The sequence below is a fragment of the Podarcis muralis genome, chromosome 14, assembly GCF_964188315.1.
Source record: "Podarcis muralis chromosome 14, rPodMur119.hap1.1, whole genome shotgun sequence".
NCBI lineage: Eukaryota > Metazoa > Chordata > Lepidosauria > Squamata > Lacertidae > Podarcis > Podarcis muralis.
In genome coordinates, this window is record NC_135668.1 from 12,268,600 (window position 1) to 12,295,462 (window position 26,863).

Here is a 26,863-nt window from a genome sequence, read left to right on the forward strand (position 1 = left end):
TAGTGGTTAAGAGCGGTAATCACGTAATCTGGTGAACGGGGTTTGATTCCCTGCTCCTCCACATGCAGCTGCTGGGTGACCTTGGGCCAGTCACATTTCTCTGAAGTCTCTCAGCCCCACTCACCTCACAGAGTGTTTGTTGTGGGGAGGAAGGGAAAGGAGATTGTTAGCCGCTTTGAGACTCCTGAAGGGGAGTGAAAGGCGGGATATCAAATCCAAACTCTTCTTCTTCTTCTGATGGGGAAGGTTAGGCTGAGAGTTAATGACTGGCCTAATGAGCTTTAGGACCAACAGGGATTAGAATAGGGGCCAGCTCAGTAATAGCCTGATACAGAACAATAAACACCAGAGTGCCACAACCTGTCGAGCCTTTCAGAAATTCAACAACTGTGGCTTTCCACCATTGCTCTCTCTCTCTCTCTCTCTCTCTCTCTCTCTCTCTCTCTCTCACACACACACACACACACACACACAATATTCCCACATCTCAGACTGGTATTCTTTTATTATGCATTTTAATTGTGGTTGTTTATATGTGAATGACTATGTAACTGGTTTTTATACTTGTAAACTGCTTGGAAGGGTATTTTGGCAGCAAGTGGCATGTAAATAAATAATGGCTGTGGTTCAGTGGTAGGACACTGCCTTGCATGCAGAAGACCCGAAATTCAATCCTTGGCATCTCCAGGCAGGGCTTGGATAAACTCCTGCCTGGAACCCCGAAGAGCCTCTGCCAGTTAGTGTGCTGAGGTAAAGAGACCAATGGTCTGATTCAGTATAAGCTGGCTTCTTGTGTTGCTAAAAAAAAATATTTGATTATTCCTCAGGACCCACTGCACCTCTGGTGATTAAGACAGGGTGGGGGAGAATCATTTCAAGTGCTCTTGAAATACCATCTCTACTTTGCTGTGTTGGGACGCGGGTGGCGCTGTGGGTTAAACCACAGAGCCTAGGACTTGCCAATCAGAAGGTCGGCGGTTCGAATCCCTGCGACGGGGTGAGCTCCTGTTGCTCAGTCCCTGCTCCTGCCAACCTAGCAGTTCGAATGCACGTCAAAGTGCAAGTAGATAAATAGGTACCGCTCCGGCGGGAAGGTAAACGGCATTTCCTTGCGCTGCTCTGGTTCGCCAGAAGCGGCTTAGTCATGCTGGCCACATAACCCGGAAGCTGGAAGCTGGCTCCCTCGGCGAGATGAGCGCCACAACCCCAGAGTCGTCTGCGACTGGACCTAATGGTCAGGGGTCCCTTTACCTTTACCTTACTTTGCCATGTTAGTTTTGAACATGTCTAAGAAACAGACTTTGGAACTTTGTGCTATGAATCTTACCCCTCTCCTTGGACTTTTGTGCTCTCCACAGACCTGGAAAATACAACACCGCTCCCCCCCCTTGCTTCCTCTGTCCACAAACGCTGCTTTCAATCCAGATCTTATCATCTACCGCTTCTGAACCCACATGTGGATTTTCTGGCAGTGCGTACTACAAAGCAGCTGTAACCCAGCAGCCTCGAGTCCCAATTGCCTTTGTACTTTGCAATAGAGTAATACATTTTACACACCGAAACACAGATCCAGCTGGAATCTGTCATTCTTCCCCCCCCCCCACATTTGCCCATGAGAACAAGGAAGGGGGTGGGGAGAAAAGGGAAGCCTCCCAAGTTTGAACTGAACAGGAAGCTTAGCACAGCACCGAGCGAAGCGAGCAAAACAATTCATTTTTAAAGAGGAAAATCTCTGCTTGATTCCTTTCCCCCACAGCTAAGGCAAACCACTTCTTTATTGATTGCTGAAGAGCATTTGCAGTGTCAGCTGGGGATGGGAACTGGGGGAAAGGGGGTGGGGAGGGAGAGTTGCTTGGAGTCAAGAGGCTGTTGAATATCCCGAGATGGGGAGGAGGCAGTAAGTCAATGCACCCTCATTATGGATGGTGTCCCTAAGCCTCAGATGAATAAAAAAAGCAGAGTGAATTGGATTGCATTACAGGGAGGGCAAAAGAGACACAGGAGGACTGGAAAAGACAAAGGAAGGGGAGGAGGCTCAGGGGAACAGCAAGGATTTGAAGAAGCAAACAAAAAACCCTCTACACACCCTAGTATATGAGGAGAGGAGGGCAAGGAAAGCAAACAATAGGTGAGATTAAACTCTGGGGGGGGCACAGGAAGGAGGAAGGAGCGGTTGTAGGGCATGTGGTGCTTCTCAGAAGAACATCTGGAGGACAAAGGCTTCTAGAAGATTAGAAAAGAAATTAAAGGTAAAGAGAGAACAAGGAGATAAAGGTTCCCCATGGATCTAAGGGGAAGATAGCGCAGTTCAATAGGAAATAGATGCCACTCTGATATGAAGACAAGGTAAGCCACACTATGGCATGCCAAGACAGGCTGAATTTGCAGGCTCCTGAAGAGGAACCTGTGGGCTTCTCTGGGGGAGGGCTGTGGCTCAGTGGCAGAGCTTCTGCCTTGGAGGCAGAAGGTCCCATGTTCAATCCCTGCATCTCCAGTGGTCCGAAGACTTCTGATAACCATCATCATTAGACATACGGACTGCATGTATTAATCTAGACATTTAAATTAGGAATGATAGCATCTTCTTGTTGTTATTGCCAGCTAGCAATGCCTTTATCTCTCCATCCATTTCTCTTTGTTATGTTTGCAAGTAAAAATTCTTAATGAAATAACGGGCAGCATCGAGCTCCATTTAGCTCAGATGCATCCATTTCTGTCGAGAATCTGAATACTTGTTTGTGGCAAAACACAAGATGATTTAACAGCCTGGAAGGCCCATCTAGAACCCAGAAGTACGATCTTGAAAGAAGAGGACAGCCCGTGGATTTTTCATCAGGCTCGATTTATACTTGTGATGTTCATGCAAAAATCCTTTTGTTTTGTATGAGTCAAGTTCTCTGAAGTCCACAGGTTTTAAGACGGCAGTCTACTAGACACATCTTTTCTTTTTCATTTTTGGAGGGGGAGCCATTTAAACACCAAAGGGACTTACTTCTGAGTAGGCATGAGCAGCATTGCATTGTAAGGCCATGGATTTCCAAAGGCTTGATTGTCTCTTCTTCAGGGCTGGCCCAAGACATTTTGGCACCTGAGGCGAACCACAAAATGGCATCTCCGCGAACCACAAGGGTGAAGATCTGAAGACTGAAGGGTGAAGAGTGAAGATTGGCAACAAGGATGGAATAAAGATCTACATTGGGACCTGCAGTGAAGCCCCTGTGGATCCTGATGCCTGAAGCAGTTGTCTCACCTTGCCACATAGGTGGGCTGGTCCTGCTCTCCTTTTCTGCCTGTAGGCACCCCTAACTTTGCCCATGGCTGGGTCCCACCAGCCCCAGCCAACATAGCCAATGGCCAACGATGGTGGTAGACATGGGAACGAGTCATGGCTCACTGGCAAAGCACCCACCTTGCAAGCATCAGCCTGAGGGGCACAAATTAAGTCAATTCACTTTGAAGGGACTTGGCTCGGGGTTAGAGCTTCTGTTTTGCACACAGAAGCTCCCAGGTGAGAGAGATTCCTGCCTGAAACCCTGGCAAGCCACTGCAAGTCTACACAGACCTAGATGGACCCCTGGACAGCTCATGGTGCTGATGATGCCAAGGTTGCAGGTTCGATCCCCATATGGGACAGCTGCATATTCCTGCATTGCAGGGGGTTGGACTAGATCTGTGGTTCCGAATGTGGGGCACATGCCCCATGGGGGGGGGGGCAATTTGGAAGCTTGTACTGGCCTTTTAGGTTTCCTCCACAGGAATATGAGTTCAAATTTTGAATAATAAGAATGATATGGGGGGTGGGGGTGGGAAATCAGGATTTTAGAGATGCTTAGGTGGAGCATAATAGGGACGCGGGTGGCGCTGTGGGTTAAACCACAGAGCCTAGGACTTGCCGATCAGAAGGTCGGTGGTTCGAATCCCCGCAACGGGGTGAGCTCCCGTTGCTCGGTCCCTGCTCCTGCCAACCTAGCAGTTCAAAAGCACATCAAAGTGCAAGTAGATAAATAGGTACCGTTATGGCGGGAAGGTAAATGGCATTTCCATGCGCTGCTCTAGTAATCAGTGTTTCCCAACCTTGGGCCTCCAGCTGTTTTTGGACTACAACTCCCATCATCCCTAGCTAGCAAGACCAGTGGTCAGGGATGATGGGAATTGTAGTTCAAAAACAGCTGGAGGCCCAAGGTTGGGAAACACTCTAGTTCACCAGAAGTGGCTTAGTCATGCTGGCCACCTGACCCGGAAGCTGTACTCCAGCTCCCTCGGCCAGTAAAGCGAGATGAGCGCCACAACCCCAGAGTTGGTCATGACTAGACCTAATGGTCAGGGGTCCCTTTACCTTTACTAGGTGGAGCATGGCCAAAAAAAGGTTGGGGACCACTGGATTGGTGGTCCTCGAGATCCCTTCTAACCTTACAATTCTAGGGTTATGTTTTATGACCAATGCTCAGGATATTGCAGCATTCCGATGTCTGGAGGCCCACGCGTCCCCCGCAGCTGTAATAAGAGGACCTTAAAACGCCCCTCACTGCGTATGTTCGTGTGTGGGTGTCTGTCTCTCGCACGTTTAGCAGCCGGATCCGAATCAACTCCACCGGCGCCCAGAGCTTGACGCGCGCCTAACCTCGCGCAACCTTAGGAGCGCGCGGGCGGGCAGGCGAGGGAGAGCGCATGAGAGGTTGGGGTCTCCTGCCCGCGCGCGCGCCCGCTCGCCTGCCTGCCTCCCTCCTCGCCGGGAGCCGCCAGGCAGCCGCGAATGGCTGTGGGAGGGCCGAGGAGGCGGGCTCGGCTGAAGTGAAACCGCGAGGGGAGTTTGGCGCGGGCGGAGAGCCTCTTCGCCGCCAGCGGAGACAGACCTCGCCGGGCGGTCGGGGAAAACGACCCAACGACGCGGGGAGCGGAGCGAGAGCGAGGCCGGCTCCCCGTCGCGGCTGCCGCTGCTTCCCTTCCCTCGCTGCCGTCGGGGCTTCCAGGCGGACTTGGCCAGCCGGTGAGGCAGCGCTGTGGGTGTGGCCGGCGGCGGGTTGGCACCTGGGTCTATTCTTACGTGGGAATGCTCGCTAGAAGCGTTTGGACAGGGGCCGGCAGCGGAGGGGGGGGTGCCTTCTCTAAGCGCGACGCAGCCGCCCTCTTCGAAGAGGGCCAAAGTGTTTTGACGCCGGACGCGGGCTGGGCGGCGTCTCCATATCCAGACGAGCTCGCCCGGGTCTACTCGGAAGTAAGTCCAATGGGACTGGCTCCCGCGTAAGCTTCGGTCCCGTTTGCCGCAAAACTGAACGAGCCACGAGCGATTTTAATAAGATGAACCCCCCTCCCTCCAAAAAATCCCTCGGTTCTTTCCTCAGCGCGACCCCCCCTCGCCCCCGCCCCATTTCTTTTCTCCTTTGTGATTGTTTCACTCTCTCTTTTCGCAGCCGTGTTGTTCTTGCCCTTCCAAGAAGCTGTCGGGAGACGTTTTGTCTCCTTTCCAGACTTTACCAGCCATGATTTGTGCATCTTGCGTGGAGAGGGAGGGATGGGGGGGGTCGCTGTGGCTTTTCAACCTTCCCTTCCTCTCCGCTGCATCTGGAAACTATAGGACGCCGCATATAGAACACGTTGCATAGTATATACCATAATAATATCTGCTAGTAATTGGCTCATAGTGGGGAAACTTCCAGCTTATTTTTAAGTGGGGAGGGAAGAAAAAGAAGTGTCTTTGCTTGGGGGGGGGCGAGGTGGGGTTTTTTTGTTTTTGTTTGTTTGTCTTTTTTGCACGTCTTATAGCATCTCTAATTACAAAAACCTCCACCCTCCTTAATGCTGGCTCCCATGTCTGTGCACTGTTTTCAGCCAGGCAGTTCCTTCTAATAAATCTTCTGTGCTTTCTTCCTCCTTTCTTGCAATTCTTTTAAGGATGTTTCCACTTTCCAATTACTCTCCCAGCTGGGTACTCGGCAGCTCTATGGTTGATAGGCTGAAGAATTCTTATTCTCTCTCTTCTTCCTGCACGCCACCCCCCCTTCCCCACCTCCTCTGGTGGTTTTCACTTCTCACATTCCCCATCCCTCCGAAGAACCCTGGAGATGGGCTGTTAAAGGTCTCTTCCCTCCCCTGGCTGCCCCCATCCCCCAAAGCTTAAAGGGAGAGAAGCTCGTAGTTCAGACATAATCAATACTGCCTTCGCATCACATGTTCAACCATTCCAAATAGGGTGTGACTGAGAACACCCATTGGACAGTGTTCCCTTGCTGCTAACCCACAATTCTATTGCCTCTGTTACTTTGCCTTTGTATTCAGCCGAACATGGTATTGGACCAAAATATTGCAGAAATGATTACGCAACCCAGCATGTCTGCACAAAGTGACAGTGTCTGTGACTGCCACAGGACTTCCAATCCAACCAAACGGCCCTTCTGGGACATATATATTTTTTGAGTTTGACAGTTGTGGATGGAGTTGCTAAGCTCTCTGGTCTACTGAGGCGGAGAGTTCCTAAGCCAGCCTTTCTCCCTAGGGAGATGCAGTACATCAGAACATCTCTGTTGAAAGTCCCAGCTTGATTTCAAAGGGGAAATTTAGCTTGTGGGTGTGTGTGGCTGCAAGTGAGCTGTTAACTTTATACGGAGAATGGCGGTGGGAGGATAACATCGCTGGAGGTTGCCCTTAACATGGGAAATAAATACATTACAATTCACAGAGGGGTGATTTTGTTCATTTTTGTTGTAGCACCTTAAAGACCCAAGCGATTTATGTTGGCAGAAGCCTTTCTGTAGGGTTGGTGAAGTAGATTCTACTCCATGAATGCTGATGCCATAATGAATGTGTTTAGTCTTTTGGGTGTTCGCCATACCTTTTGAAGTATTTCACAGGAGTTAAAGCTTATTTTATTTTATTTTTTCAAAGCTTGCATGTATGCACACTTTGATTCTTTTGTGGTGGCTGTTCTCTAACACCTCCCCTACTATCTCCCTTTACTGGTTATTTAAATCCTCTGATTTCTTAACCGTCCAAGCTGAGTACCGCTTAAAACTGGTTAGAAATCGTATGCATTTGGGTGGTTTCCATTTTCACTGCCGTTCTTACTTTAAAATCACAGCGTTTGGTTGACTTGCTATTGATCTTCTTTCGGTGTCTGTCTGGGCCCTGCATTCGTACTGCTTGAATGTAACAATAACACGGATTCTTTTTCAAGTGGATTTTGATTAGGAGAGAAACTGGGACATAAATGCATATGACTACCCAGCCTGAATGACCTTTTGACTTCCGAATTTCCAGCTTTAAATGCAAAATGGACTTTTCTAGCTTTTATTTCTGTTTGTTGTCTCTCTCTCTCTTTTTAAAATAGGAAAATTCAGCCAGCAAATTCTGTACATCTTTTGAGAATGTGGTGTAGCTGCATCTGATCAAAATGTTTAGACTTGTCAACTAACAGTGCTTAGTACATGTGTTATAAACTACATTCTAAAGAAAGTATTCGTTTTACTTAAATCCAGTCATTGCAGATATCTCCATATTTATGTATATGTCAGGTTGCTACAATCCTTTCTCCTTGGAGAAATTCCCATTGAACTCAATAGATATTATCCCCCCCCCCCCAGTCGATTCCACTGTAAAAACTGCATTTCAGTGCATAATGATAAGCGTATCATTACAACGGGACTTAGTGAGTTGTACTTCTGTGTAGATGAGTTTAGGATTGCGTTGCACAGAAAGACATGTAGAGGCTTATAAAATTATGCATCTTGTTGGGAAAAGTGGATAGAGAGGCATTCTGCCCCTCTCTCATGATACTAGAATGCCGAGTGGTTGTCCAAATTGATTGACAGTAGATCTGGGCAGATGAAAGTCATTTGTAACGGGTTTATAGATGATGTGATGGCAGCTAGCTTAAAGGTAAAGGTAAAGGTACCCCTGCCCGTACGGGCCAGTCTTGACAGACTCTGGGGTTGTGCGCCCATCTCACTCAAGAGGCCGGGGGCCAGCGCTGTCCGGAGACACTTCCGGGTCACGTGGCCAGCGTGACAAAGCTGCATCTGGCGAGCCAGCGCAGCACACGGAAACACCGTTTACCTTCCTGCTGGTAAGCGGTCCCTATTTATCTACTTGCACCCGGGGGTGCTTTCGAACTGCTAGGTTGGCAGGCGCTGGGACCGAGCAGCGGGAGCGCACCCCGCCGCGGGGATTCGAACCGCTGACCTTTTGATCGGCAAGCCCTAGGTGCTGAGGCTTTTACCCACAGCGCCACCCGCATCCCGGCAGCTAGCTTAGGCAGCAGTAAAAGGTGGTTGGCCCAACTTATGACAGAGGCTAGGGAGTGAGCACCATTGAAAGAATGCATTGGACAGGTCAGTGGCAGTAACCTCCATTGGGAGAGTCTGTGAAAGCTTATACCCAGGTTGAATGCGTTCGACTAGTCTTGTGAAAATGAAGAAATTCTGTACATCAGTTAGACTGAACTGGAAGAAATTTGGCCCTAGGAGTCTTCATAAGAGAGATGTTTCCAGATGAAGAACTGTGAGAGGAGAGAGACTTTGCTGGCCATCAGGCAGTGGATTTTCCCACCTGTTTTGCCCCACCCTCCAGCCCTAGGAGTCTTTCCCAGACCATGACTCTGAGAACAGCAGAAACAGTTGTGAAAAGAGAAGCGGAGTTCAGGGATATTTTTTTTAAAAATGATTTTATAAATTTTGTGTCCCCGTTTCTCAATTTGATCCTTTTAGATGGTTTTCCATGCTTTGTGGTATTTTATGCATTGTGACCGGTTGTTATTTTTATTGATTATAGTTTAGTAATTCTTTTTTGTAATCGTATACTGTTTATTGTTTGCTGATATTTTATTTTACTGTTTACTATTCTAATGGATTGCTGAATATCGCTTTCTTTGATACAAGTTGTTTATTTAAAAGTTACATTTTTATTAAGATTTACTGTATTGGATCAGATTGTTATCAGGTGTGTGCTTTCTGCTGTCTATTTTGTTGTTTCTTCAGCTTGTAAACTGCCTTGTGTATAGTAATATAGAAAGGCGGGATACAAATTAAAAGTGAAATGAAATGAAAATATTGTTTGCTGTTTTGCTGCAGCAGACCAACAGAAGTCAAGCACACTGTGACTCTGACCTCATCTGCCCTTTCCATTTCAAGCAGTCTTATACCACTTTAAACAGCCATGGCTCCCCTTCGACACCTGACAAAGAATTCTGGGAACTGTAGGTTGTTAGCGGTGCCAAGACTTATTCGGAGACCCCCATTCCCCTCACAGAGTTACAGTTCCCAAAGTGTTTTAACAACCAATCCTTCTTTTTAAGGAGCTCCAGAAATAGTAGCTCTGTGAGGCTAATTGGGGTGTCCCAACAACTCACAGGGATGCGGGTGGCACTGTGGGTTAAACCACAGAGCCTAGGACTTGCCGATCAGAAGGTCGGCGGTTCAAATCCCCGCGACGGGGTGAGTTCCCATTGCTCAGTCCCTGCTCCTGCCAACCCAGCAGTTCGAAAGCACCTCAAAGTGCAAGTAGATAAATAGGTACCACTCCGGCGGGAAGGTAAACGGCGTTTCTGTGTGCTGCTCTGGTTCACCAGAAGCGGCTTAGTCATGCTGGCCACATGACTTGGAAGCTGTCTGTGGACAAACACTGGCTCCCTCGGCCTATAGAGCAAGATGAGCGCACAACCCCAGAGTCGGTCACGATGGTCAGGGGTCCCTTTACCTTTAACAACTCTCAGCACCTTAAATAATGACAGCTCCCAGGATTCTTTGGGGGAAGCCAGGAATGTTTGAACTGGCATGGTACTGCTTTTAAGTGTATAGTACAGAAGCTGCCTCAATTGCATAGGATCACATCTTTATCAACAGGTTCTTCAGAGGCTATCTGGAACCTCTGTTCCAGAACCTTTCCGAGTCCAGTGGCTGCAATCTTTGCTGGGCAAGCTTTTGGAGCCACATGCCAGTAGAGAGCAGGGCCAGAGGCCGAAGGAGGTGGAGTGATAAATAGAAACATTGTGTTGGTACAGTAGAATTGTTTCTAAGCATCCTCACATGTCCTGCTCCATCTATCATTCAGGCAAGCAAGAGTTGTGATCAGAATTCAAGGATACTTTCTAACTTGGCAAACTGCCCCCCCCCCATTCAACAAACACATGAATTAAGGCGGGTGAGGGGCATGGCCTCTGGAAGGAGGGTTTGGCTGGGGGCGGAATGTGTCCTAGAGAGAGTTTCTAAGGCCAGATAAAGAGGCATGAAGGGCAGAGCATTTGGGAAGGAGCTGCGCATTGGTGTCCCCTTGTCCCTTGCAACCTTTGCAAGGAGATGTATCAGTGCCCCTCTCCACATCCCTTCAACCAGCCACCCAAAGAATTGGAGCAGGAGCCAAGGGAGTGAGCAGGCGGGCTCCTAGACACCCCAAGCCAAGAAATAGTAGCTCTGTGAGGCTAATTGGGGTGTCCCAACAACTCACAGGGATGCGGGTGGCACTGTGGGTTAAACCACAGAGCCTAGGACTTGCCGATCAGAAGGTCGGCGGTTCAAATCCCCGTGACGGGGTGAGTTCCCATTGCTCAGTCCCTGCTCCTGCCAACCCAGCAGTTCGAAAGCACCTCAAAGTGCAAGTAGATAAATAGGTACCACTCCGGCGGGAAGGTAAACGGCGTTTCCGTGTGCTGCTCTGGTTCACCAGAAGCGGCTTAGTCATGCTGGCCGCATGACTTGGAAGCTGTCTGTGGACAAACACTGGCTCCCTCGGCCTATAGAGCAAGATGAGCGCACAACCCCAGAGTCGGTCACGATGGTCAGGGGTCCCTTTACCTTTAACAACTCTCAGCACCTTAAATAATGACAGCTCCCAGGATTCTTTGGGGGAAGCCAGGAATGTTTGAACTGGCATGGTACTGCTTTTAAGTGTATAGTACAGAAGCTGCCTTAATTGCATAGGATCACATCTTTATCAACAGGTTCTTCAGAGGCTATCTGGAACCTCTGTTCCAGAACCTTTCCGAGTCCAGTGGCTGCAATCTTTGCTGGGCAAGCTTTTGGAGCCACATGCCAGTAGAGAGCAGGGCCAGAGGCCGAAGGAGGTGGAGTGATAAATAGAAACATTGTGTTGGTACAGTAGAATTGTTTCTAAGCATCCTCACATGTCCTGCTCCATCTATCATTCAGGCAAGCAAGAGTTGTGATCAGAATTCAAGGATACTTTCTAACTTGGCAAACTGCCCCCCCCATTCAACAAACACATGAATTAAGGCGGGTGAGGGGCATGGCCTCTGGAAGGAGGGTTTGGCTGGGGGCGGAATGTGTCCTAGAGAGAGTTTCTAAGGCCAGATAAAGAGGCATGAAGGGCAGAGCATTTGGGAAGGAGCTGCGCATTGGTGTCCCCTTGTCCCTTGCAACCTTTGCAAGGAGATGTATCAGTGCCCCTCTCCACATCCCTTCAACCAGCCACCCAAAGAATTGGAGCAGGAGCCAAGGGAGTGAGCAGGCGGGCTCCTAGACACCCCAAGCCAAGGTGGAGAAGCACAATTTTTTGCCCCCCCCCCCCGGTCTGCATTGTTGGCAGAAGTCAACCTGGCCAACTCCTATGCCCCTGATGAAGGGCTATGCTTGACAACTAGGCCTGAGGCCCCTGGCACCTGGACATATGCATTGTGCCCCTGTATGGTATGCCAGCTGTGTGGTCCGAGGGGTGAAAGAGAGGGATGTGAAAGAGATTTTGCCTTAAGGGCTCTGTTTGTGGGGTCCCTGGAGGTATCTAGCTAGCCACTCTGGAATACAATATGCTGGTCTGATCCAGTAGGACTCTACTTTCATGTTCTATCAAGGCACTCGTTGGATATATATATAGTACCTGCTTTGCATTAGAAGCGTTGCAGAATTGAATGTTCTCACACCATCCATAGCTGTTCTGAAGCACTTTTGTTATCATTCTTGCAGCAGCCCTACAATTTCAGCCAATGTTGTTCCCTTCAGATTGCAGAATGGGGGGAAGTGTCTGAACCTGAGAGAATAGTGACTGGCATGAGGGCCACCTAGTGATTTCGCGGCTGAAGAGAGATTTGAACTCTGTTCCCAGATCTTACCATGATATCCTATGCATGTTTCCTCAGAAATAAGCTGTTCTGTGCCCAGTGAAGTTTGCTCCCTAGAACGTGTGTTTAGGATTTCTGTCTTAACTCTGACAGTGTTCTCGCGTTGAGAGCAGGAAAAGTGCCTTTGCTGAAACAGTTACTGGATTTGTGCTTCTGTTTGAAGAAAGGAACCATTGTTGACTTTCATTATCTAGCAGCCACGGGGAGATTGACAGGTTACAAATTGCCAATCCAGAAAGGATTTGGGCAGGAGATAGTTTTATTACTTATTAAATTATATACGCAAAAGTGCTCATTTTTTGGCCATTATGTTGTCTGCTCCCAATTGAATTCACTGAGATAATTAGCAGATCCCAGGCAATCACATGTTCTGCTATTCATATGGTCAACTGACACTTAAAAACAAACAAACCATTGCACAATTCAAGCAGGTAAGCCTGCGAATATTCTCTTCTTCCTGCTTTCCCTGGGACATATTATGAAACGCAGCCTGCTTTTGTGGATAGCAAGGAAGTTGTTGATTTCACCCTGGGCCAATGTGATATAGTAGTTAGTCTGTTGGATTGGGATCTGGGAGGCCGTGTGATTCAAACCCTGCTCAGCCATGAAGCTCCCTGGGAAATCATGAGGCATTCATAGTCTCACAGCCTAACCTAATTTGTTGGGTTCTTGTGAGGATGGAAAGTGGAGAACAATGTATGCCTCCATAAGCACCTCACTATATTTCTTTATTGTTACATTTTATTGTAATAATAATAATAAAAAACCACTCCTTGTTCCCCCACCCAACCATTTTATCCTTGCATCAACCTGCAAGGTAGGCAAGGCTAAGAAAGTGCATCAGGGTTCAAAATGCTTCACAGTGTAGACCTATATATGTCTATTTTGAAGTAAGCCATTGGGTCCATTGAGGCTTTGTTGTTGTTATTTAGTCGTGTCCGACTCTTCGTGACCCCATGGACCAGAGCACGCCAGGCACTCCTGTCTTCCACTGCCTCCCGCAGTTTGGTCAGACTCATGTTTGTAGCTTCAAGAACACTGTCCGACCATCTCGTCCTCTGTCGTCCCCTTCTCCTTGTGCCCTCCATCTTTCTCAACATCAGGGTCTTTTCCAGGGAGCCTTCTCTTCTCGTGAGGTGGCCATTGAGGCTTACTCCCAGGTAAATAGGATGGCAGCCGTGCTGCATTTCAATTCTCAGTAGAGCTTGTTGGCTCCAATCCAACACTTGAACTGCTACAGTCCATGAGAATTTCCTAAGCTTCTTCTTTCTTGATGAATAGCCTGGTTCTCATACCTGGAACTAAAAATAAAGCAGATTCTGTCTCTTATATCTTAATAGCAGAGGCTGGAATCCCTGGTCAAACTTTACTTGGATGTAAGCCCCATTGAGGCTGTTTACTTATTATTCTTTATGTCCCACTTTTGCTCCAAAAAGTTCAAGGATGCTTCTCCCCATTGCCATTTTATCCTCACAGCAACCCTGTAAGGAAGATTAGTCTGAAGGACTGTGACTGGCCCAACGTAAGTTGGTCAGAACCATAACTAGAGAGACTGCTGTGCCCTTGGCAGCCCTTGGCATGAACTGTATCTCTGCCCCAACCCTCCCCCCCCCAAAAAAAAATCATTTTACCACAATAGCCACATTGGAAACTAATACATTTTACATGACCTACAGTAAGTACTCAAGGGACACGGGTGGCGCTGTGAGTTAAACCACAGAGCCTAAGATCAGAAGGTCGGCGGTTCGAATCCCCGTGACGGGGTGATCTCCCGTTGCTCAGTCCCAGCTCCTGCCAACCTAGCAGTTCAAAAGCACGTCAAAGTGCAAGTAGATAAATAGGTACCACTCCAGCGGGAAGGTAAACGGCGTTTCCGTTCGCTGCTCTGGTTCATCAGAAGTGGCTTAGTCATGCTGGCCACATGACCCGGAAGCTGTACGCTGGCTCCCTCGGCCAATAAAGCGAGATGAGCGCCGCAACCCCAGAGTCAGTCACGACTGGATCTAATGGTCAGCGGTGCCTTAACCTTTACCTTACAGTAAGTACTCGGAAGCATCCAGAGTGAGGGTGAGGCAGGGAGGAAGGGTGAAAAAAAATGCACAAATTGTGCAAAATGCACAAATGTCACAATTGTGCAAAGGGGACGGGAATCCTTTCTTGTGTTTGATCTTGCCGCAACGGTGGCAGCTCGGTGATGCACCCATGTACGTCACACACTCCATAGTCTCCAGCAGTCTGCCTTCATACCACCTTGCCATTTCTCCCACCGCTCAGCTCCCAGCTCTTGTCTAAACTCACGACCTTACACAGATCACTGGAGGCAGATTTCTGGGGTGATTATTTTTTTGCAAAAAACAAAAACAAACAAACAAACCACCTCTGCCACTGTGTGTAGTGCTTTGCAGAGTCCTTGCCCTAAAGAGTTTACAACCTGAAATTCAGCACAAAGGAAATATTGGGAGGGATTAGATAGAGAAGCAATATATGCTTGTTTCTGTTCCTGCCTGGACTGATGGAATCACCCAGTGACTTTGGCCTCATCTGCACCATACATTTAAAGCACTGTTAGATCACTTTTAATGGTTATGGTTTTGTCAAAAGTGTCCCGGGAACTATAATTGGTTAAGGGAGCTGAGAGTTGTTGGGAGACCCCTCACACAGCTACAGTTGCCTGCGCCCTTGACAAACTAGTTACCAGGATTCTTGGGAGAGAAACCATGACTGTTATATTACTGTTTGTGGAGGTGATCCGAGCCTATAGTAGGTTGAAGGAACTAAGGCAGCGGTTCTCAACCTGTGGGTCCCTCTCCAGATGTTGTTGGACTACAACTCCCATCATCCCTGAGTTCTGGCCTTGCTAGCTAGGGGTGATGGGAGTTGTAGTTCAACAACATCTGGGAACCCACAGGTTGAGAAAGGCTGAACTAAGGGCTGGTGCTAACTTTTCATAGAAATGTTGGGTTTTGAGAAGGGGTATGATGGAAGTAAGAGACGTAATGTCCCACAGGTGTTTTGGGAAGCAGCTCCAAACACACTGGGCAAGAGACTTTTGGGTGACTGAGGATGATTCATTGATTATTTAATTTCTTTACTGCTTAGTATACAGTGGTACCTCGCAAGACGAATGCCTCGCAAGACGGAAAACTCGCAAGACGAAAGGGTTTTTTGTTTTTTGAGCTGCTTCGCAAGACGATTTTCCCTATGGGCTTGCTTCGCAAGAAGGAAACGTCTTGCAAGTTTGTTTCCTTTTTCTTAACACCGTTAATACAGTTGCGACTTGACTTCGAGGAGCAACTCAAGAATGCGGTGTGGTAGCCTTTTTTGAGGGTTTTTGAAGACTTTGGTGATTTTTGAAGCTTTTCCAAAACATTTCCGACACCGTGCTTCGCAAGACGAAAAAAATGGCAAGACGACAAAACTCGCGGAACGAATTAATTTCGTCTTGCGAGGCACCACTGTATTAAAAAAATATCTCTGAGTGGGGTACAAAAAAACTGAAGCAGCAGCAACAGGCAACTTCAAAAAACTTCAAAAACACACAGTTGCATAAAAAAAGTTTAATTGAGACAAAATTGCTAGGATATATAAATCAATATAAATTCATTTTCCTTCTGACACACCCTCCCTTTCAGCCTATGGGCAAAGCAATTTATTTATTTAAATTGAAATACTACCCTTCATCTTTAGATCTCAGGGTGGTTCGCAATATAATATTACATTTTTTAAAAAAACCCACAAAATACATAATAAAAATAAGTACAAAAACAAATCAATAATCCTTCCCCCTCCCAGAACACATTTAAAAGGGCATGGGATGCCAATCAGACAAAGCTAGACCTGGTCTCCATTCTTATTTATATAAATAGGTAAAGGTAAAGGTACGGGCCAGTCTTGACAGACTCTAGGGTTGTGCGCCCATCTCACTCTAGAGGCCGGGGGCCAGCGCTGTCTGGAGACACTTCTGGGTCACGTGGCCAGCGTGACATCGCTGCTCTGGCGAGCCAGAGCTGCACACGGAAACGCTGTTTACCTTCCCGCTAGTAAGCGGTCCCTATTTATCTACTTGCACCTGGGGGTGCTTTCAAACTGCTAGGTTGGCGGGCATTTATATAAATACAGGGTTAATTTGAAATTAATGGGTCTGTGTTATTCATGCGTATTAAGTTCAGTGGGTCTACTCTGAGTAGGGCTAGTATTGGATGCAACCCATGGTACTGGCTAATATAAGCAAACCAAACACAAAATCTCTCCTCCTCTCTCCTCCCCAGACACTAGCAACCTTGAATCAGAGGTCAGAGTAATAAGAAAATGAATGTGAGCAAACCTTGCATTCATTTCCAGGCAGTTCGGCTCTGGAAGCTTTCTGTTGAGCATGCCGAGACTGTTGCACCAGGGCATGGAGGAAGAGCTCTGGTGCTGATTAAATCTGCTTAAGAGCAGAGGGCATGTCACATACACAAAGAGAGGTCGGGATTAACTAAATGAGAATGCTGACTGTTTCTTTTGACCTTGCAAAATCCAGCGAGGTGCTGATTTTCAAGGGCATCTGAGAAAAATTTAAGTGAGCCGGTTGCCAGGATTGTAAAGGTGGTAGAATTCTTTATGAAATAGATTGTTAAAGCAATTTATTTAATGCTGCGTTTTAACTTGCAGGTATTCTTAAAATAATAATCATCATCTGCTTTTATTTGTGTAAAACATAATCCTTCTGATCTGAAGGTCCCGCTGGGTAGCACTATACAGTGTGAACAATATATGCATGCCTGGCAATAGGTAGGTTAGGATTGATGGAGAAATTTGATTTGGTACACATAAAAAGCCAAATCTGTCAAATTCATACTTCCCAAAACAGTATGTGAAACAGAAGCACAGCTGTCCTTCAAAGTTTGCACTTTATCTGAATTTTGCGATGCAGTTCTCCAATCATTGTTTACAGAAATGCATAACTTAAGGGTAGTTGTCCATAAAAATGAATATATTGGTGAAAATGACACACAAAGGTTCATTATATTATGGAACATTATTTGCAAAAGCATGTGCATCAGTCAGAGCTGTCTACAAAACGTGCCTATTAAGAGCAATTCGCACTGAAATGCTGGTGAATTTTCACGAGGACTTTTTAATGCAAATTGCTGCAAAACGTGGAGAACTGAATTTAAGATTGAAAAAATTAGAACCAAAATTGACAGATACTTCCATCCCCAGGGTAGAAATGCTTCTCCACAAGTGCAACAGCTTGCTGTTAGCAGCCTGTTCTCGTGGGCGAGCTAATAATCTTTAAATTCCCATGTAGTAAGTAAACGGGATATTTTGTTGTTATTGTCGATTATTTAGATTTCTTTCCCACCTGTCACCGTGATGGAAAACTAATCCTAATCCTAACCCTGGCTAATTACAACAATTTAAAAATACAGTTGGTTAAAATCAATTACAGTCCAGTGAGTATGGTGGGCTCTAATATATAGTTTTTACAGGATTGGGTAAAGAGCTGTGTCTTCATCTTAGGGCAGAAACTGCACAGTGAAGGTGCCTTCTGTGGGGAAGGGGCTGCCACAAAGAATGTCCTCTCTTGGGCTGCCACGTCCTGAACTTCTGAGGGTGGTGACCAGAGGTCAATGAGGATAGGAACTGGAGTCCCAACACCATCAGGGGAACACCAGGTTAAAAAAGGCTGTCATATACAATCTTTTCAGATGTTTCCTTAAAACATTCTTAGAGCATGCACCTTGGGTCATAGCTCAGTAGTAGACTGCATTATTTATATGATTGTTGTTGTTTAGTCGTTTAGTTGTGTCTGACTCTTCGTGACCCCATGGACCAGAGCACGCCAGGCACTCCTGTCTTCCACTGCCTCCCGCAGTTTGGTCAAACTCATGCTGATAGCTTCTTTACAGCATTGGACTTTCCTTTCGCTTCCAGGCATATCCACAACTGAGCGTCCTTTCGGCTTTGGCCCAGCCGCTTCATCAGCTCTGAATCTACTTGTACTTGTCCTCCGCTCTTCCTCAGTAGCATGTTGGGCGCCTTCCGACCTGAGGGGCTCATCTTCCAGCGTCATAACTTTTATATGCCTGTTGTCTTTGTCCATGGAGTTTTCTTGGCAGGGATACTGGAGTGGCTTGCTGGTTTCTGCTCCAGGTGGATCACGTTTGGTCAAAACTCTCCACTATGACCTGTCCATCTTGGGTGGCCCTGCACGGCATAGCTCATAGCTTCTCTGAGTTATTCAAGCCCCTTCGCCACGGCAAGGCAGTGATCCATAAAGGGGGATTTATATGATAGAATCCTAGAATTGTAGAGTTGGAAGGGACTGGGAGGGCCATCTAGTCCAACCCCTTGCAATGTATGAATCTTTTGCCCAACGTGGGGCTTGAACCCACAACCCTGAGGTCAAGAGTCTTATGCTTTACCAACTGAGCTTAATCCTTGTCACTTATAGTTAAAGTATATTCAGTTAAAGCCATGGTTTTCCCAGTAATGATGTATGGAAGTGAGAGCTGGACCATAAAGAGGGCTGATCGCCAAAGAATTGATGCTTTTGAATTATGGTGCTGGAGGAGACTCTTGAGAGTCCCGTGGACTGCAAAAAGATCAAACGCATCCATTCTTCAGGAAATCAGCCCTGAGTGCTCACTGGAAGGACAGATCGTGAAGCTGAGGCTCCAGTACTTTGGCCACCTCATGAGAAGAGAAGACTCCCTGGAGAAGACACTGATGCTGGGAAAGATGGAGGGCACAAGGAGAAGGGGGCGACAGAGGACGAGATGGTTGGACAGTGTTCTCAAAGCTACAAACATGAGTCTGACCAAACTGCGGGAAGTAGTGGAGGACAGAGGTGCCTGGCGTGCTCTGGTCCATGGGGTCACGAAGAGTCGGACACGACTAAACGACTAAACAACAACAACATATTCAGCCTTTTGAAATAACAGTTCAATTATGCATTTGCAGCAAAAGAGCTTCCCTCCCATTTGCAATATGCTCTTGATGGAATTTGTTACTTGCTTATGCCATAGCCACAGATGTCATACAATGCAATGATAGAGCAAGGCAAGACAGCTAATGGTTTGGTTCCACTTGCAACCATTTTGCTTGTTTTATAACTGTCACAGTTTTATCTGGTTTGGTTTTTTTAATTGTATCTTACGATGTTGTAACTTTGTGGGACCTTGTAATGAAATGCAAAATCAATCAATCAATCAATCAAACAAACAAACGAATAGCAAATAAACACAGGGTTGCTATATTGTCGGGTTTTACCTACCGGTGTCCATTTGACCATGTTCAGGCCCAGATTCCCAGTGACCATTAAAGATAGAATGCTCGTCTTTAGTCCATGTAGAACCAGTGATATGCACCTATTCAGGATTACATACTGGGTCTTTTTTTCTGTCTGATCAGAAAGGCTTAGTGCAGGTTACAATATCAAACCAAATCCCCTGTCAAGTAGCAAAGCTTATACCATCGTTACAAATGAAATTGTGGTGGCCACCTGGGCTAAGGTGGTAGGATGCTTAAGGTTACCAATGGCTGAGTGAGATCTGAACTAGGGACTCCTTTACTTCCAGCTTATTTTCTGAACCAATGAGAACACAGAAACACGGGGAGCTTTCTTCTATAGAGTCAAACTATTGGTCAGTTGTGCTCAGTGCTGTCAACACTGACTGGTGCTACCACTGAGCTATGATCCTTCCTCTATCAGTGCTACACTACCTAGCTTTGCTGATTAATCTTATTGCCCGGCTTTTCTGTTTACTGGCTCTGTGCACCTTACTCCCTATGCCCCAGCGATGTGGGTCTTTTTAGTGTCCAAGAGGAGAGACAGAGAGGGGTCAGAGGTGGCAGTAGAAGACCCAAACACCCACCTCCTGGCGTCAAGCTGTTACAGCTTGCATCTCTCTCTCTCAGCTTTGGGATGCTTAAAAGGACCTGCAGTCTTGGGTGTGGAAGGGAGAATTTGTTATCTCATGGGGGGCCTCTGTGTTACATTATTATTTTTATCTAAGCTGTGTTGGATGATTCTTCAGGATTGAGAGGTCAGCTGGACATCAGATAAATAAATACCGCTATTAATTCCAACTTGGAAATACATTTTATAAAAGCATTGGGGTTGTTGTGCAATGCTTGTATCTCCCTTTTGCTCTTAATATCCTCCTCTCTGCCCCCTCCCCATTTTCTCTTAGTATCTCAGAGATCATAATATTTTATTCTCTCTCTTTATTTACTCTCCCTTTTAATGCCATTTTCTAGTGTGCCCTACATTATGATTCCTCCTTGGTGCATCAGGCCAATTCTTGGACGTTCTGAATATATTATTCCTACTGATCGTTATTTCATTTTCAATCTAATCAATTCCAAATCCAATGTTCCATTTGCTCCCAGGTTCCCATAGCTAACTTGATCAATTCTTTCTTCTGTTGCTCAATCAATCATGCCTTGGGTCATCCTTCCAGTCCTTGAACAACATTAATTACATAGGAACCGTATCCAATATAGCCAACCATTCCTCACTGCGACTTTCCCACCGTGCACAATTAAGGACAAGTTAATGGCGTGATGGGACTGAACAAAGGGTGCCATGGTGTGATGGTGACTTGAGTCGCATTGATGCTTTGGACAGCTTCATAGTTATTTTCAACATCTGGTGCTTATTTTATGATTGATTGGCCACATTCCCTTATGGACATCCTTGTGGGGTCTGCATATCAGTGTGGGCAGAGGCAAAAGTGAGTGAAGAACTAATGCAAAACTTCCCTTTGCGTGGCTGGAATGAAGCCTGCTGTGCAGTCAGAAAGACATCTCCCTCTATCTGGTTTAGCAAGAGGCAGCATCACAGTTCAGTGACATATTCCAGACAGGCTAAAGTGCTTAAGGAGGCGGTGGAGCAGGGCTTGTGAGGGATATGCTCAGGGGAGAATCGTGAGGGCCAGGCGGCCCTAAAACCAGAGGTTCCACACCCCTGTGTCAGCAGATAATATCCCATAATGCCATGTTACCTTGGGCATGCCTTGTATGTATCTTTACTAGGAACGATAAACCAGAACAGACATTATTGCATTGCGCACAGTTGCTTTATAAACAACAATATGACTTTGCTTCATTTGAGGAAATGGGTGAAAACTAATTAATGCTGATACTATCTTGCTCGCTTTGGGGGATTAGCGAGAACAGCACAGTATACTATTATGATGAAAAATACTGTGGTACATAAAATGGTGTGAATTAAGTGTGAGTGGCTGGGAGCGCCAGTTACAGAAATGTAGGGGAGTAAAATGGTGAGTTTTTAGAAATTACACAGGCCATGTAAAACCACATTGTCTTGACCGTAAGCTTAAACAGTTCCCAATAGGGATACAGATAGATATTGTATATAGGTTGACCCTTGGGAGTTCTGTAGGACTATGGGGAAAGTGCAGCACACCAGGAACGGAGGAGGTATCACATGCAAATAGTGGAGGTTTGGGCCTCGTTAGAACTGTAGGTGAGCAAGGGGTCTGGCATTCAATAGTTACCTCTCTTGATGGAGGAGGAGCAAAACGAAGCAGTTCCTTGATTTGTCCCTCTGATCTATGGCAACATGGGCAAAGTTGGGTCCAATACCCAGTGATGGTTTTAGTGGTGGAATCTCTGAAAGTTATGAAGAATCTATTTCTGCTTCCTGCCATGCAGATCCAGCTGGCCTTCAGACTTCCTTTGCCGGAAAGGCCCAGAGTTCTCCTACCTATACTTGGTTCCATCCTGGGCTCCTTGAGGTGGGAAGATTTCTTTCAGGAGACTCTGGTTTGTGCTTCCTTGCAAGGATCCTGCCTATCCAAAAAATGTGTATGTGTGTGTGTGTGTGTGTGTGTGTGTGTACACATACACACATGTCTGAGAAGCAAGGAGATGTGGAACTGAAATAAGGGGGTTTAGCTAGGCAGAAGGAAAAAATGTTTTCTGTCCACAAGGTTGGAGCAAGCTTGGAAAAGAATCAGGCTGAGCTGTCTTCTGGAAAGAAGGATGGGCTGTGGAACAGCCTGAGTGGAAAAGACTGAGCTATTTCCATACCACCCTTCATCCAATGATCACAGGGTGGCTTACCATATAAAAACACAAAAATACATAACATAGTAACAAACAAAATGCAACCCTCCTCCCAGCTACTGAGAGATATCTATTTATAGCAGGCATGGCCAAACTTGGCCCTCCAGTTGTTTTGGGACTACAATTCCCATCATCCCTGACCACTGGTCCTGTTAGCTAGGGATGATGGGAGTTGTAGTCCCAAACCAGGTGGAGGGCCAAGTTTCGGCATGCCTGATTTATAGGAAAGAGGTTTCCTGATGGGTATTAGCTCTAACACAGAAGGCAATCTCCTGAAGGACAGGGCTGGGCAACAGGGACATTTCATGGTAATTTAACCAAAGTACTGAGCTCCTGTCTTCCGGTCCCGGCTCCTGCCCACTTAGCAGTTCGAAAGCACCCTTAAGTGCAAGTAGATAAATAGGTACCGCTTTATAGCGGGAAGGTACCGTAAAAACGGCATTTCCGTGCGCTGCGCTGGTGCTGGCTCGCCAGATGCAGCTTTGTCACGCTGGCCACGTGACCCGGAAGTGTCTCCGGACAGCGCTGGCCCCCGGCCTCTTAAGTGAGATGGGCGCACAACCCTAGAGTCGGACACAACTGGCCCGTACGGGCAGGGGTACCTTTACCTTTACCCTTTTACTGAATTTTTATAGTCATACCAGTACATCCTTCATGCTGCGTAGTGGCAGAGTAGTCATGAAGGTTATCTGGCCAATAAGAACTCACAGCCAGGTGACTGAAGGGTGTTTCACAGAGAATAGTGGAGGCATTTCCCCAAAAATGTAAATTTAGACTTAGTCCAATGCCTGGGGGAAGTGCTTTCTGAAGGATGCCTTATTGCTACTGCCCAGGGTTAACGAATGTTAAGTAAAGCCATCTTCTTGCATTCAATATGGCAGAGGTTCAAGGGAATGACTAATTAGTTTTGCACTGAGGTGATCCACTATACATAGATGTTGTCGCAGGGAAATTTATCTGTTCAGCAGCTACTATAGAGAGGATATCTGGTACAAACCAATAGTGCTTCCTCCAGAGAAATGATACCTTCAAGGCTTGAGCTTTTCTTATTAGTGCCATGCTTATTGCTCAGAACAAAGCCAAAAACATCACATGGATCCAGGGGATGTGCAGAATTCCAGCTGAGCTGAGCTTCTCTGTAGCAATGGCTGGCTGGGGTCCTGTGCATGGCAGGCTCCCAAGCTTGGCAAGGAGTAGAGGTGAGATGGCAGAAATGTCATCCTAATATCCCACCAGCCAGGCAGCACCGGTCCTAATGCTACTTAGTGTGAGATAAACATGAAATGGCAGTAAACTGCCAGTGGCTGATATTGCTATTAGCTGATTTAGTACAATTGCTAAGACTAAAATTATGTGTCAGAAAATCCCTGGTTTGAGTCTTCTCTGTGCATTCTCTTGGACTCCCTCCCATTTGCAGCACGATGCTAATAATAAGCAGTAATAATTGCTGATTTGGCATAATGGCTAAGAGATGGATCAATGCTTTGGGAAATCCCTTCCTTGAATCTTGTCTTTGCATGTGCACTCAGCGTCCCTCCCATTGCTGGTATAGTGGCAATAGTAATAAATAATAAGAGCTGATTTAGCTAAGTGAATAATGTGTGTATCGGGAAATCCCTGGCTTTCATATTGTGTCAAAACATCTTTTCTGTTGGTATCAGTACTAGTCTGTCTTGTTTATGTTGCATCTAGTGCTGGGCAGAAGTGTTCCGGCTCAGTGACTTTCACTAAAAAAGCCAACGGGGGGGGGGGGACCCCAAAGATTGGATTGATCTTAGGAGAAGTTCTAATGGATGTATCCAAAGTAGTGCTAAGTTGAAGTCACTTAGCAGTATACTGCTGGCAAAACATTTTATGCTAGTGAAATGTTGTTGGTTAAGAAGAAGAAGAAGAAGAGTTTGGATTTGATATCTCGCCTTTCACTCCCTTTAAGGAGTCTCAAAGCGGCTAACATTCTCCTTTCCCTTCCTCCCCCACAACAAACACTCTGTGAGGTGAGTGAGGCTAAGAGACTTCAAAGAAGTGTGACTGGCCCAAGGTCACCCAGCAGCTGCATGTGGAGGAATGGGGAAGCGAACCCGGTTCCCCAGATTACGAGACTACCGCTCTTAACCACTACACCACACTAAGCAGGTTTCTGGCAACTTCATTGCACAAGAAATTGCACATTCAGTTGCACAATGAGTTTCTGCTTGCTGGTGCATTACATACACCCATTGTACAATATTATAGCTCACCTGTCCATTAGTGCAAGAGCCCTTGTGCTAGTGGACAGGGAACATTGGGTTACTTTTAAAGGTGGGTGACTAAGGTTCTCTCCCTCCCCCCCTCTCTCTCCCCCTTCCCCCCCTCTCTTTTATCAGAAAAGCACCTTATCACTTCAAGCCATAACTTGGCTGCTCTCAGCAGCTCTGGCTTCCCTGGGGTATTCTTGGCAGGGGAGGAGGGAGATGGTTGCCTTCATTGGCCAATGGGCACCAATCTTTCCCCACAATAATATCTCTGGGAACAATGCTGCTTCCTGAGTTAGTATCACTCTCACTGGTGTATTCTGCCCTGTAGCTCCTCTATCTGAAATACAGCATGCTTAATCCATCTAGAGGAACTCCTGTGCCTCTAAATTCCATCTGCTTTGGCCAAAAGTTTAGAAAAGGTTACGGCCTTTCTTTTCTTCATTCTAGTGAATTCCTTACCCTTTATATTCCTCATTGTAGTGAATAAGGAGCATGGAGCTTCATTCTATACAAAGTAGATATTGCAAGCTTGAAGTTAGGCCGCCCCTGCAGTAAAACGATGCCATTTCGTGCCTCTATGGATCTTGTCACATAATTCAAGCCGTGCTTTGCTAAAATGTCACATCAGTGCCCTGAAAAATACAAGCAGCATTGAAAAAGATGATAGCTGAGATGATTCTTGTGCCAGATAAAAAGGACACATGCTTAAATCATATAGGGTTGAGTGTACGTTCTCTGTCCCATTATTGTTACATGAGTACAGTGGTACCTCGGGTTAAGAACTTAATTCGTTCTGGAGGTCCGTTCTTAACCTGAAACTGTTCTTAGCCTGAGGTACCACTTTAGCTAATGGGGCCTCCCGCTGCCACCACGCCACCGCTGCGCGATTTCTGTTCTCATCCTGAAGCAAAGTTCTTAACCCGAGGTACTATTTCTGGGTTAGCGGAGTCTGTAACCTGAAGCGTCTTTAACCTGAAGTGTCTGTAACCCGGGGTACCACTGTATAAGAGTAAAGGAGCACAGGAAGCTGTCTTAATATGAGCCAGACCATTGGTTTATCTAGCTCCGTGTCATCTGATGGACAGTGGCTTTCCAGGGTTTGGGGCAGGAGACTCAGTACTACCTGGAGATGCCAGGATTGAACCGGAGGCCTTGTGCTTGCAAGGCAGATGCCCTACCATTGACCTATGGTCCCTGCATTCTGCTTTGCTCTCCTTCCTGTTTAACTCGGAGAACTTCTTAACATAATTTCAACACTGATGTGCCTATGCACAATTTACCTGCAGTTTTCATCTTTCATTCCCTCCCCCTTTCTCCTCACAGGCTACTGATGCATCCGCGTGCACCTAACAGACATTGAGCGAAACAGTACAAAAAAAGCACCTTGATGTGATCGCTGAAAACTGCGTGCACAGAACAGTCTGAACAAAGTTCAGCACTTGAGAACAGAAGAATGGCGGATAGCTAAAGGGTTGGTGTCACTCTGGAAACAAGATCAGGTAATTTTTTAATATATATAAAAAACCCTGGAAGTTTTCAGGGAATTGGGGAGGGGGAGAATGTCATAAGCATCCTTAAAATCACTGCCTTTCCGCCTTTAAAATGTACGCATATGCAGTGAGTGGGAAAGGGTGAGCTTGCTGCTTGCATACATTTCTAAAATGAGAAGGTGGTGGTGTGGCTTGGCGTACATGCACACACCCGTTATATCTGATTTAATACACGTGTCATCGGGATAAAATGTGAGGGTTAAAACACCCACCCACAAACACTCACCTGCACTGAGATCCTTGGAAGAAGGGGCAGAACAAGCATGTAATTAAATCAACCAGTCATTGTCCTTTTGGAAGGTGATGCCAGGAACTGAATCTGGGACTTTCTGTATGCAGTTTGTGTGCTCTGCCATTGAGGTACGCTATTTCTTTTTCAGGTTGAGCAACTGGTGTGTTGGGGGGGGCATGCGCGCATATGCACACACACACACACACACACACACACACACACACTCCTTGACCAATGATGCCTCTGTCATGTTACTGTACTTTCATCTCTCTCTAAAAAAGTTATCAGTTGTCTCCATCGTTAGGGGGTTTTTTTTGTCATTTAAAAATTGGCAGTCGTCCTGAGGCTGCTTCCCATATTGTGGCTTCTCCTGCCGGCTGCATGTTTAGTTTTTAAGTGGTGGAAAAGCTCCAGGGAAATTGATCTGTCTTCCAGCCCCAAACTCGTGGAAAGATGAACATCTGGCAGTAACGGATGTGGGCAACCAGCCGGAAAGGATCCTGGTGTTCCATCCTGTTCCTGCCAGGTATAGGAATAAACATCCTAATCCTCAGCACTTTCAGCTGTTGAATTTCCCCAAAAACGCTTTTGCAATGTCCTGTTGGTGTTGCAAGGACGCTGTCTTCCACATTGCTTTTGGATGGGACTGTTCCTAATTACTGGTTTCTTGGCAAGTCCAGTATTAAGATGGTGGGTGTGGGATTTT

The 26,863-nt window shown here is 46.5% G+C and overlaps 1 long non-coding RNA gene across 1 annotated transcript in view; it reads left to right on the forward strand.

The window, feature by feature from the left end:
• Positions 1 to 4,631: 4,631 nt before the first annotated feature.
• Positions 4,632 to 26,863, forward strand: part of LOC144325475 (uncharacterized) — a 111,144-nt gene continuing 88,912 nt past the window's right edge. Inside the window, exons 1-2 of the long non-coding RNA XR_013390632.1 lie at positions 4,632 to 4,987; positions 25,699 to 25,874. This is a non-coding gene — a long non-coding RNA (uncharacterized LOC144325475). The remainder of the gene's footprint in view (positions 4,988 to 25,698; positions 25,875 to 26,863) is intronic.